The sequence below is a fragment of the Bidens hawaiensis genome, unplaced genomic scaffold (assembly GCF_021521415.1).
Source record: "Bidens hawaiensis isolate Kalapana, Puna unplaced genomic scaffold, B.hawaiensis_p1.1 tig00048053_1, whole genome shotgun sequence".
Taxonomy (NCBI): Eukaryota; Viridiplantae; Streptophyta; class Magnoliopsida; order Asterales; family Asteraceae; genus Bidens; species Bidens hawaiensis.
Window position 1 is genome coordinate 6,314 of NW_027498581.1, and position 12,756 is coordinate 19,069.

The following is a 12,756-nucleotide window of genomic DNA, read 5'->3' on the forward strand; positions in this document are numbered from 1 at the left end:
TAAAATTATCCGGGTTAGCGAGTGCCGTCCCGACCAAGCTGTGGGTTACGCTGCCCAATCATTCGGTGATGAGGCAATGTACTGGTGGGAAAGTGTGGAGAAGAGAAAGACCCGGGATGAGATTAAGACGATGAGGTGGGATGATCTGAAATAGTTGGTGGTGAAGAGGTTCTGTGCTGATGCCGAAGTTGAAAGAGTTGAGATGAAATTCCTAAACTTGAAAGCGGGAAAGATGACACACCGTGACTATACTACTGAATTCAACCGCATGTCTAGGTTGGTACTTGGCATGGTGAACACTGAAGCTAAGAGGGTCAAGTGTTACATCAGGGGACTTTCGCGGAATGTTCGCACTTTGGTAAGGCTAGTAAACCCGCAAAGTTTGACTCGGCTATGGAATTGGCCGAGATGGTTTATGAGGACCTTGCCACCAGTGAAGAGGAGAAGACCGAACCGAAGAGAAAGAACCCAACCCCAAAACCAAAGGAAGCTAACGAAGAGGACCCACGTAAGGAGAAGGCAAGACATGAGGAGTTCATAGTTTGTGAAAAATGTGGAAAGAAGCACCCGGAAGAGTGCAGAATGGGATTAGGTGTTTGCTACAGGTGTGGAAAAGCAGGACATTCCTCATGGGAGTGCAAGGATCACCATAGGTGTCATAACTGTGGAGGGCATGGACACCTAGTAAGGGATTATGGGAAGCCAGGGGACGAGCGCAGAGCAGAGAAGAATGCTTGAGACTTAACAGTTTCCTCCACTTGCTTAGAAAAGACCATTCAAGAAGGCTAGCTACTAGCCATAAGTTTAATTTATGTTTGACTTATTAATGACTCAATGCGTGTTGTTTTATATTGAAGTTTAGACGGGTGTTTATTAATTACGATATGAATTGTCTTGAATGTATGTTGGTTATGATGAATAGTTGTGTTGTGATAAAGTGCCGTCTTAGGCATTAGCATTTGTATAATGTGAAACAAAGCCCCTTAGAGAGACAAGACGAGACTTGGTACATCGAGAGCCTCATGGATAAGCTACCGTAATATCTAAGACACATGAACACCACTCGGTGACTGCAAAGTCAAGAGTAAGAAGCATAACCAAGAAAGCAAAGATGATTTGACAAGTGCATGAATATTAGAAGTGCTCCTTTTTGCCAAGAATGAGTTAGGTTTTGGGGATGAAACTTCTTTAAGGAGGGAAGACTAGTAACATCCCGAAATTCTAAAATAATATTTAATATATTATTTGCGTCAGGTGAAATAATTGAGTTAGTGGAACGATAATAATAATAATAATAATAATAATAATAATAATAATAATAATAATAATAATAATAATAATAAAGTAACATCCTAAAATATTATAGTATTAAATAAAGAAAGTTACGTTTAGTAATTTCGTGTTAATAATTAGTAAAGAAAAGATCTTGGACTTAGATTAATCAAGATGGGATTATGGATGAGATGGGCTTAGGGTGGTCCATGGGCCTTAGGAGTATAAATACTCCCTTAAACCATCCTAAAACCCTAAATCCTCATTTAGGGTTAAAGTAGCAAACTTGACATTAAAACCAACCTAACGAACTTATAACCATGAACGGCTCATTTAAAAATAAACCGTAGATCTAGTATTGAACATTTTTAAGCTAAAGATCCAAACTTTATGCGTTTTCGGGCTGGATCTTATCCAAAAATGATCATGGGGATGTTTAGGGGGTTGATTAACATCATACCAGAGGGTTACTGGTTGAACATAGATGATTCTGAGGTTAAAATCAACCTGTGGCTGTCACTGTACAACTTCACTTGCAAGCAAGTTCGCCAGTCAAGTTCGCCCTATATGTTCGTTTGCGGACTAGTTCGCTTACTAATTAACCTTGCTGTACAAGTTCGCTGCTAAGTTCGCTCCTTGGTAAGTTCGCCAATTGTAAACTTCGCTGAACGTTATGTTCTCTGAACAATAAGTTCGCCGGACGCTAAGTTCGCATAAGTCAAGATCGCATACATTTAAGTTCGCTTCGCTTAACTTAACTTTGCTTAAACTAAGTTCGCCTGACACGTATGTTCGCATAAGTCTCAACCCTAGCCAGGGGCTCTGCTCCTTGGACCCTGCTAGGAGCTGTCGCCCCTAGAACCCCGCTGCCAGGGGCGCTGCCCCCGGACCCCCGTTCGTTGTGGGTTATATAAAGATAGAAATACGATGCGAGTAGTAATAGTTAATTGATACGTGTAATTATTATACAGTTAGTCGTGCACAGCTCAAGAAGGGAATCACTATTAACAGTGAACGTAACCGCATTCAGGTGAGTTTCTAGCCCCATTTCCTTGTTATGTTTTCGGGGCTGTGTGCATACTCGATGTGATAGTTAATACACTTAGCTTAACTGGTAAGTGTATGCCTTATATGGTTTATATGCTATGTATGTATATCTTAAATGTGAATGAAAGCTTGTCAGTATGTGAATGATCTTCGGATATTGCACGTGCTAACAAGGGAGGTATGTTTATGATAGATGAATGTGTATTATAGATATATGTACAATACATGAATATGTATGAATGATTAAAGAAAGTATGTATGTTATGGGTACGTAAAGACAGTATGTACGAAGATGAAGAAAGAGGGACCAGACCCTAATAATATATAAGATAGAGAATAAGGGACCAGACCCTAATAATATCTGAGATAGAGAAGTAAAAAGGGACCAGACCCTAATAATATCTGAGATAGACAAGAAAGGGATCAGACCCTAATAATATCTGAGATAGACAAAGAAAAGAGGGACCAGACCCTAATAATATCTGAGATAGAAAGAGAAGGGATAGGACCCTAATAATATCCGAGATAGAAAAGGACAATAATTTATATAGTATGAAAGTAACAAAGTAGGAACGTATGTATGAACTTATGTAATGAAAGTAAATTAGTAAGGTAATCATTATGTATCTCCGGATGCATAATTGCAGGTAAGTGTATGTATTGTATTATGTGTGATTAACTAGAACTCACTCAGCGTAGCTGACTTTTAGTATGCACGCAGGTGAGTAGAATGAGGCAGTTCTCTTGATAAGGACACATGGCATCGAATTGAAGACACTGGCGTCTCAAGGAAATGTTATGATGTTTTAAAGACTATGTTTTGTTTTTAAATGACTATGAATGTTTGATAAGACAAGATTTGAAAGTTATGTAATGTTTTATGGTTGAAGTTTTATATTCCGCGTAAAGTTTTAATTAACTCTGATATTTAGAACTGTGTTTATTAGTAAATCCAACACCAAATGTAGAACAACGGTAACGGGGCCTTACAAATAGTAATAATAATAATAATAATAATAATAATAATAATAATAATAATAGTAATAATAATAATAATAATAATATGAAAGAGTAAGTAGGCTATTTAGATAAAATGAGTTATGGACCAAAAAGGAAAGATGGGCCTTAGGTCCATGGGCTTAAGGGAATATAAATGCCCCCTTAAACTCTAATCCTTTCCATTTCCATCCATCTTATCTTTCAAGAATCTCTACACACTCAAAACACACACATAAACATACAAACTTACGGCCGTGAGAGGAAGAAGAAGATCCAAGATCAAACCTAGCCTAAATCTTGATAACTCTTTGATATACAAGCAAGATACAAGATTATAGTTCATAACCAAGCTAAACTGTAACCTAAAAACGATTAAAGATACATTCTTTATCCTTAAAGGTTATGTTTTTATAAGCAGTTTGTTATGAACTAAACCCTAGAATAGATCGTGTCTAGATAAGTCATAATTTAGCAAACTTGATGAATAAAATGGACAAAACGAATTAATGGATAAGTAAGGTTCATAAAAGAAACCCTAGATCTAACCTTAAACGTTTTTAGCCATAAAGGTTCAACTTTATGGTTTACCCGGGTTTTGTTTTCGACGAAAACGGTTAAGGAAAACATTTGTGGATCAATACCGAGCCATAACTAGGTGTTAGGGTTAAAACGAGCAATATAACGATGATAGACCAAACCGTGACCTAATATTTAAATAAGATTCAGCTCATGCGCTTATATATTCGATTACATTGCATATACTCGCTTACAATGTCTCGCTTACAATGTGATCATTAGCTTACAATGTGGCCATTAGCTTACAATGTGATCATTAGCTTACAATGTGGTCATTAGCTCACATTGTAGTCATTAGCTTATAATGTGGTCATTAGCTTACAATGTGATCATTAGCTTACCATGTGATCATTAGATAACCATGTGATCATTAGATTACAATGTGATCATTAGATACAATGTGATCATTAGAATACAAACGTATTCTAATACCATTCAAATAGAAGGTATGCAAATATTCTAAATAAATGTATTCTAACATAAAACCATTAGATTAGACCAGACTTAGCCATTTTGGCTGAAATATACGAATAATGTGATAGGACGAGTATTGATACACGTGATATGATGTTCTACGTTATATGTAAAGACAAGATTTGAAAAGAATTGTAATGCATGATTGATGTTTTATGTTCCGCGAAATGTTTTAATTAATTCTGATTTTAAAGAACTGTGTTTATGAGTAAATCCGACATGAAATGTAGGGCACCGGGACCAGTGCCTTACAGCTTCTCAAAACACTTTGTGGCCGACTGATGTGGGTCAAACTATACGCACTTTATACTAATATTTCCTCCACGTTTATTTGTCTTTGAGTTGGTTGTTAATAAATATTACTGTCAAATGGATCAAATTTTAGTTTTAAAGGTTTCATGAATTAACGTTCTAAAATTAGGTACTCTTACTAAACATGAGACGACGAGCTCCTCAAAAGATACATATTTATTAAATGTGAGACTAACGAATTATAGTCGAGTAGATTTTATATTTGAATATTGTTATTGCATCATTTTATGGTATTTAAAGTAATCATCTAGATATACTAATGTAATTTAAAATAGAGTAAAGTGTGATTTTTTCCTTGTGTTTTGTCAAATAATGCGAATTTAGTTTAAAAAGTTATTTTTATGTCATATTGACCATACACGTTTCTCAATTCTTGTCAACTATATCCAAATCATTAACCCCTTTAAATTTAATCGTTAAGTCAGGGGTAGAAAGTCCATTCACTCTTTCTTTGTTATAATATTTTTTTAGTGAACTGGGGTTTCCGTATTGTGGTTTGTCCAAATTTGTGGTTTTAGTCCGGTAGTTTCAAGTTTGCAATTTTCTTCCCTATGGTTTTATTTCACTTGCAATTAAACCAGAATTTATTAACCTCATTAAGTATGGCCGTTAACCTATCTGCGTGTCTCTCGTGTAACGACCAGTTTTGTCGTTTTTCTCCCCAAATAAACCTCAGCCCTAATTCACAAGCCCCCTCACGTGAGGGGCTAGGGTGTATTTGGAGAAGTATGAAAAAAAAGGAACAAAACTGCCCCTCACCTGAAGGGCACATTGACAGGTTTAACTAACAGACTTAATAAGATTAGTGAATTCAGGTCTAATTGCAAGTGAAATAAAACCATATGGAAGAAAATTACAAATTTTAAACTACTGGACTAAAACCGCAAATTTGGACAAACCACAGGGACGAAAACCGTAGTTCACTGAAATAAGTATTATAATAAAGAAAGATTGAAAATACATGTCTACCCCTTACTTAACGATTAAATTTAACGAGATTAGTGATTTGGATGTAATTGGCAAGCGCTGGGAAACGTGGATAATCCATATACAAAAAATAAACGTTTTGGACTAAATTTGTATTATTTGCCAAACTACAATAACTTAAATAGCACTTTACTCATTAAAATATAAATATGAGATGATAATGTTATGTGTAATATATAATGTTCATATTAATAAGTGAGTTTTAAGTGGCTAAATAATAATAAGTAGATTTCGCTTAACCAAAACAATTGTTGCATAAAATAATAAGATATATATGAATATAATAAATTCATGGTATAAACGTGCCTCAAAATGCAACTAACAATTGCAATGAACACAACTGTAGTGGTTGTGTAGTAATTACACTCACTGGTAGATGCATGTTACGGGAGGGTCAGGGGGGTCAGCTGACCCTCCGGCAGGCCACATTCCAAGGTTATCTGAGTTCTTCGCCAAAATGCTTTCTTACAGTTAGACCCTCTTGATAGTCCTCTTTGAAGCATAAAAGTTAAAAGAAAAGAAAAGAAAATTGATGTAGAAAAGTTTTCCGGCAAGCGACGGTAAGTAGCGGTGAACGGCAGCTAGCCATGGTGTACTGTTAACTGCTTTCTGATACAGAGAAGATAGAGAAGACGCACTATTATATTAAAGTTTATTATTAGGTTAAGCACTTTCAAGATGGGCTTCTAAAAAACACAGCCTGCCCCAACATTAAAAACTAAACTTTTATTGGTTGTATACTTGTATACTATTTTATATTTTTCAAGAAAATAGCTATCACATCTATGTTCTCAACACTAAAAAAATCCCACAAATATGAAAAAAGCTCACGAAAAATCTATAGACCTTTATGCAACCATCATGATGTAAGTTTCTTTACTTCACTTTTGTTATTTTAATTATTAAGTTGTTATATAATTAATAATTGTAATTTAAATTGAATTATGAATAGACTGTTTTACTATATTTTATTTTATATTTCACGATACAGTTACGTTAAAGTTTTAAAAGATATTTTGGTTGTTATTTCTATTATTTTTAGATGTAGAAGTGCATGTTTAGTTATATATTGATAAATAACCCAAAGTTAGTATCAAGAATTCATCCATTCGTAATATTCTAATAAAAATACTAATAAAAAAATCAAGATGATATTGTTGGTAACCAGGCTAATGATTATTAGGTTAATATTTGAGTGGTAGTAAGAAGATTACAGTTATCAATTGGTAAAAAAGTTGATTAATGTATTCTAACTAAAGTTCGGAATTTATATTACGACCCCCCAATTTAAAAGTTCTGGTTCCGCCACTAGGTAGATGACAAGAATAAGAAAAACGATGACGGCGACGTCTGGTGGTGGTTAGGTTGAAAGGTTTTGCTCGGTTCTGATTATCAAGGTGGTTTTTGTGTGAAGTAAATCCGAAGAAAAAAAATATGCTTAAGTAATATAGGTGGTGGCCTAAGAACTATACTCAACGTTGAATGGTGGTTGTGGAGTTGATGACAGAACATCTAAAGCTCTCATACCACGTGAGAGCTTTTGACGATTTACAAGCAAAAACAACGAAATAAAATTTTAACCAAACAACCTAACCCTAAGATACTTTAACAACAATCACGTGTGGTATACATTAGGCGTCAAGTAAGAGGTATAGTATATGGCTTGAGAAGAAGAAGAAGAAGTTGCCGATCGCGTTGTTTGCTTTGAGGAATCTGTGTCTTCTATGTTAGATAATGCTTGATTCCGAATAATGGAAGTGGCATCAAATCTAGAAGGCATGAGAGGCGTCAAGTAAGACGCCTTTGGCATATTCGAAGGGAGTATAGGCAATGAAGTGTCAAAGTTTAATACTTGAGTCACTTGTCTCATTGATGGGCGAAGTTCTGGTCCAAGGTGCACACACCACAACCCAGTTGTCATCAAACACTTGATTTCTTCTTCATTAAAATCTAACTCCATACGTGGATCTGCAGTATCTAAAAGGGCCCCGGCCCCGTAGAGCTTCCATACCCATTCTATAAATTGTATTTTACTTTCTTCAGCCTTGAACTCAATACATTTCCGCCCACATGCTATTTCCAAGGAAACAACTCCAAAACTATAAACATCTGATTCCTTTCCTGCCTTCCCAATCACTACATTCTGGAACCATGTACCCCATTGTTCCAGCCAACATCGTTGTCTGCGAGCCTTTCTCGTGGTCAACCGACTTAGCTAACCCAAAATCACCAAGCTTTGCATTGAAATGCGAATCCAACAACACATTACTAGATATAATATCTCTATGCAAAATACATTGCTCCCATTCTTCATGTAGATACATCAAAGCCGAAGCCAGACCCTGGGCAATTTTATACCTTGTGCCCCATGTCAACAAGCACTTCGCCTTAAAAAGATGTGAATCTAAGCTTCCGTTTTCCATATACTCATAAACTAGAAGTAGTTCTCGCTTCTCATGGCACCAACCAATGGGTTGCACCAAGTTTCTATGTCTTAATCAGCTAGTGATCTTGACTTGTGATGCATATTCCTTAATCCCTTGTTTTGAACTCTTTGACACCGTTTTGACCGCAACATATGTGCACGAATCTTTCAAAAAACCTCTATAAACACCACCGAATCCTCCCTCTCCAAGCTTCTCTTTATCTGCAAAGTTACTAGTCGAACAAGCTAATTCGTAATAAGAGAATCTTTTAGCCCCAACGCCCATTTCAAATTCATAGTTCATCTCCTCATCAAATGCAAGATCTTCTAATCCATCTTCTTTGTTATTCTTCTTCTTCCTCCACAAAACAAACACTACTAGAAAATTGGGCAATTGCAACCAAAATTTGCTACCGGAAAAAAATGGTAGCAATTTTAGCGACCGATTTAGCAAATTTGCTACCGAAAAGTGTAGTTAATTGACACGGTAGCTAAGCGGTCAAAGTTTTTGCAACCATTTATTTTTTGTGGCTAAACGGTCGGAGTTTTTGCAACCGAGTGCTAGGCGGTCAGAGTTTTTGCAACGGCGGTTAAGCGGTCGGAGTTTTTGCAACCGAGTGGCTAGGCGGTCGAAGTTTTTGCAACCGAGTGGCTAGGCGGTCGGAGTTTTTGCAACGGCGGTTAAGCGGTCGGAGTTTTTGCAACCGAGTGGCTAGGCGGTCGGATTTTTTGAAACCGTTTATTTTCGGTGGCTAGGTGGTTGGAGTTTTTGCAACCGTTTATAAGGAGTTTACGATGGCTACGTAGTTTTTGCAACTTAGCATTAAGACCGTCTTAGCCGTGGCAAATGATAGTTTTTATTTGCTACCGTCAGTAGCAATAAGCTTATTAATTATGTTATTAATTACGTGGAGTAATAGAGCACGTGAGTTGTATCTTTGAATAAAAACTGGTGCACATTAGCCCTCTTTGTTCCCCGTTATTTTAATTTTAATCACATTCGACGTACGTAATCCCAAATCACTCTGAACCCTCACTTACAAGCCCTAACCCTCATTTGAAACCCCAACTCTCCACAATGAGCTGATCAATCATCAAATTCAATCAAAATTCAGTTGAATTCCACCGTAAATCATGGTTTCAAAGCAATCCAGTAATGAAAGCAAGGACGCCGGAGCCGAAGCTGACGCGGATTCGTCACCGAGACCAGCCCGCCCCAGTGATAGCTTTCGTACATGGCCGAAGGTACGTGTTCAATCAGTACGTATATCCGTTGAACTAGGGTTTCGGCAGTACGTATATCCGTTGAACTAGGATTTCATGAAGATAAGTTTCTATGTGTGTTATAATTGATTGATTTGTAATGTTGATGGTTTATTGTGAGCTGAATCTAGTGATTTAGTGATTGTTGGATTTGAATTGATGTTCGTTTATTGTTTACGCGTTCGTTAGTTCTGATGGTCATTTTTGTAGTTTATTGTGATTGTTAATTCATATGGTGTACACAAAGAGATAATAAGTAATAATCTATTATTTTAATTATTTATTTTTTCTTATATATTGATGAGTTAAGTTTCTTTGTAAAACTGAAAGCTTGTATGTTGTGTACTTGCCAATTTAGTCTAGTTGGTAAGATTTTTTTGGCAAGTGCTTGCCTTTTAGCAAAGCCACCTCTCTGGTTAAATTTTTTAACAAGTCCTATGCTTTTTATAATGCTATGACAAGTCCATAAATTAACCACATAAAAGTCTAACAACAAGTTTTCAGTTTTGATTAAAGGGCAATTTGGTAAATGTGGCTGCATGCAGATTGTTCGGGTTTGTGATAGATTCAAGTTGTCAAAAGTTTTGTTTACAAAAAAGTATTGTGACTTGCAAAGATTTTGTTGCAGACTGAAACTAAAAAGTACAGGTCAAACATTGTAAGTACATTGTTTTTTAGACATCCACCTTTTTTGTTAAACATTTATAAAAATTAGATGTTTTTTTTAAAAGCCAAGTGGTTTAGGAGTCTATGAGCATTAAAATACACATTGAGTAAAAAATATTAACATACTTGATATAAGATTGCTGCCACAAACTTGGTTTAAAATGCGCAAGTTTAAAAAAACTTGTTTTAACTCAGAAATGTGCGTATCAGACCGCATGAGAAAAACATTTTCTAGTATTTTCATCAAGCTCATCAGTTGGTTCATTATACCCTACCCTATATTATTCCAATTATTACCTACAATCCAAGATAATTAAGCCAACAATCTTACAAAAATGAGTCAAACATGTTGAAACTAAGATAGACTTTATAGAAAAAATGAAAACTGCAGCTGAACGGATAAACGAAGAAATCAAGGTATCACTCGAGTTTCTGTTTATAATATAATTAAAATGTTGGTTAAATTTAAAAAAAAATATTTATCAGGATATGAAAGAGAAAAGGTTGGGCTTTTATGTGGAAAAACCAGCCATGGAGAATGAGAGAAATAAATGACAGATTAATGATGGCGGAACGTACAATAACTGATAGAGACGGGCTTCCGAGAAGACCCTGGTATGATTTTCATAAACACTCAGTGTTTTTGTATTTTTTTTTTTGCATTTAAAAAACTTAGCTAATTAGATTGTAAAGTAAAAGGGTAGAGGTGGCAGTTTTGAACATTAACTGAATGGGAAAACGGGTCAATATTGGTTACGTTTTATCTCAACGGGTCAAAATATTCATATTGGGGGACATTAATAATTAGTTGCTATATAAAACTGAACATTTTTTTACAAACTGCCACGGGCCAATTAATTTATGTTTTGACCCGTAACTCAAACGGTCTATTTTACCATCTCTAGAATAGGCCTTTTGGGTCAAACGGTCAAAAAAATGCCTAGAGTGTATTAAACACATTAATTGTTTATAAAGAAAAAGTGTATCGGGTCGAATATTTACTAAGGAAGTTAACAAGTTTGTGTTAGTTTGTTTATATTCTAAACAAACTTAAATCGATGAGCATAAACAAACTTAATGGGTAAAGAAAATTAACATGCTCTTGTTCATTCACTCAATCTGTTAGTTGATCAACGAAGGCTTGACAGGTCAACTAGCATAGCTAATAAATGATAATATAAATTTATTTAAATATGTAAAAGAACAAACGCAAATGAACCATTGTTTTTGTTCATGTCCATTTGTTTATTTTATAAAATAATTTCTCGTCCATCAGTTCGCAAATGGTTAAATGAATGTTTGGTTTGTCTATATGCCTAATTATTTCTCAAGTACAGTTCTTGGTTAAGTAATACATGCTTATTCGATTTGTTTACAGGATTATGTTGCAACACGGTGGTACAGAGCCCCTGAATTATGTGCATCCTTTTTCTCCAAGGTAAAATAGTTTTTTTTTAATTAATACCATAATTTTGTAACTTTATATAATAAAACGGTTCCTGTATACCATTTTTTGCAGTATACACCAACAATAGACACGTGGAGTATTGGTTGTATTTTTGCTGAACTTTTAACTGGAAGACCATTTTTTGCAACAATTATAAATGAACCCAACTTTTAACTGATGACACGAATCAAATGATACCTGAGGTAACTAGCAAAGCTTAAGCTTTTTTGGCCTAATTACACTATGTAATGGGATATTTGTTTACTATTCTTCTCATATTATCTGTTATCATTTGTCAATTAGGTATCATTTGGAGCTAGATGTCTTTGTCAGGGCACCGACTCACAATACCACCGATCCAACCATCAGCGATTCAACATCAGGTAATAGTTGCTGATGCAGATATATAAATATTTGGTGATGCAACTATTTTGTGGTCATTCTTTTTTATATTTTAGTATGATGATAGAATTAACTTTTACTTGAAGATGCATTGAAATATAATTTAAGTTTTCATTACACATGGTGAAATATAATTTAAGAAATAATAATTTCAAAATTATAATATGAAATTCTTAGACATAATACTAGTAAACGGTTCTAGGACACGAGAGATCGCCTAGGAATTAAACTGATTATAAGCATTATGGTCGGTTTCCAAGTCTAATCTTTTCAATTGATCGGGACTGGGTTGCTTTTAGCGTGTAAGACCCGTTTGATAACCATAATGATTTGAATGAGTACTTTGATTATAATAGAAAGCATGACTTGACCCTAGATTTCTTTGACCTCTATAAACCAGTTCTTTTGATGATTGAAAATACATTGGTTCGTTTTGTAGATCAAAAAGTTAAACATGATTATCAAGGAGCTCGTCAAGGAGAAGAAAGAAGAGAAGAAAAAATGTTGAATGGAATAATTGAGGAGTTGTGACCGAAAAGGAAAATGATAAGGTGGAGAAAGATGCTATGCCCAATAGGGTGACAAAGATTGAAGTTATGTTAGTAACTATGGTTAAAATATAGGTTATAAACGCTTTAGTTTGAATGGTTGGGTTTTAATATGTTAGGATACTTGGATATGACATTTTAATTTCTAATTTTAAATGGAATGTTTTATATAATTTTGAAACTTTGATAAATGCTTAATTGTAAAAATATGAACATTATTAGCAGGTTTAATAGGTTTAATATATAAAAATTGCTGAAACACAAAATATATTTAAAAAAATATATGAACATTACTCCTCCTGCTTAGGTCTTGTATGGGGGTTGCTAAGTTGCTTTTT

The 12,756-nt window shown here is 35.0% G+C and overlaps 1 long non-coding RNA gene and 1 pseudogene across 1 annotated transcript; one reads left to right on the plus strand and one right to left on the minus strand.

Moving 5' to 3' along the window:
* Positions 1 to 7,282: 7,282 nt before the first annotated feature.
* LOC143597273 (L-type lectin-domain containing receptor kinase IX.1 pseudogene) lies at positions 7,283 to 8,090 on the minus strand (annotated as a pseudogene).
* Positions 8,091 to 10,415: 2,325 nt separating this feature from the next.
* On the plus strand, positions 10,416 to 12,515 carry LOC143597272 (uncharacterized). The gene is made up of 5 exons (XR_013146867.1): positions 10,416 to 10,636; positions 11,400 to 11,459; positions 11,541 to 11,671; positions 11,772 to 11,851; positions 12,310 to 12,515. It is a non-coding gene; the product is annotated as an uncharacterized LOC143597272 (long non-coding RNA).
* The last annotated feature ends 241 nt before the right edge of the window (positions 12,516 to 12,756 follow it).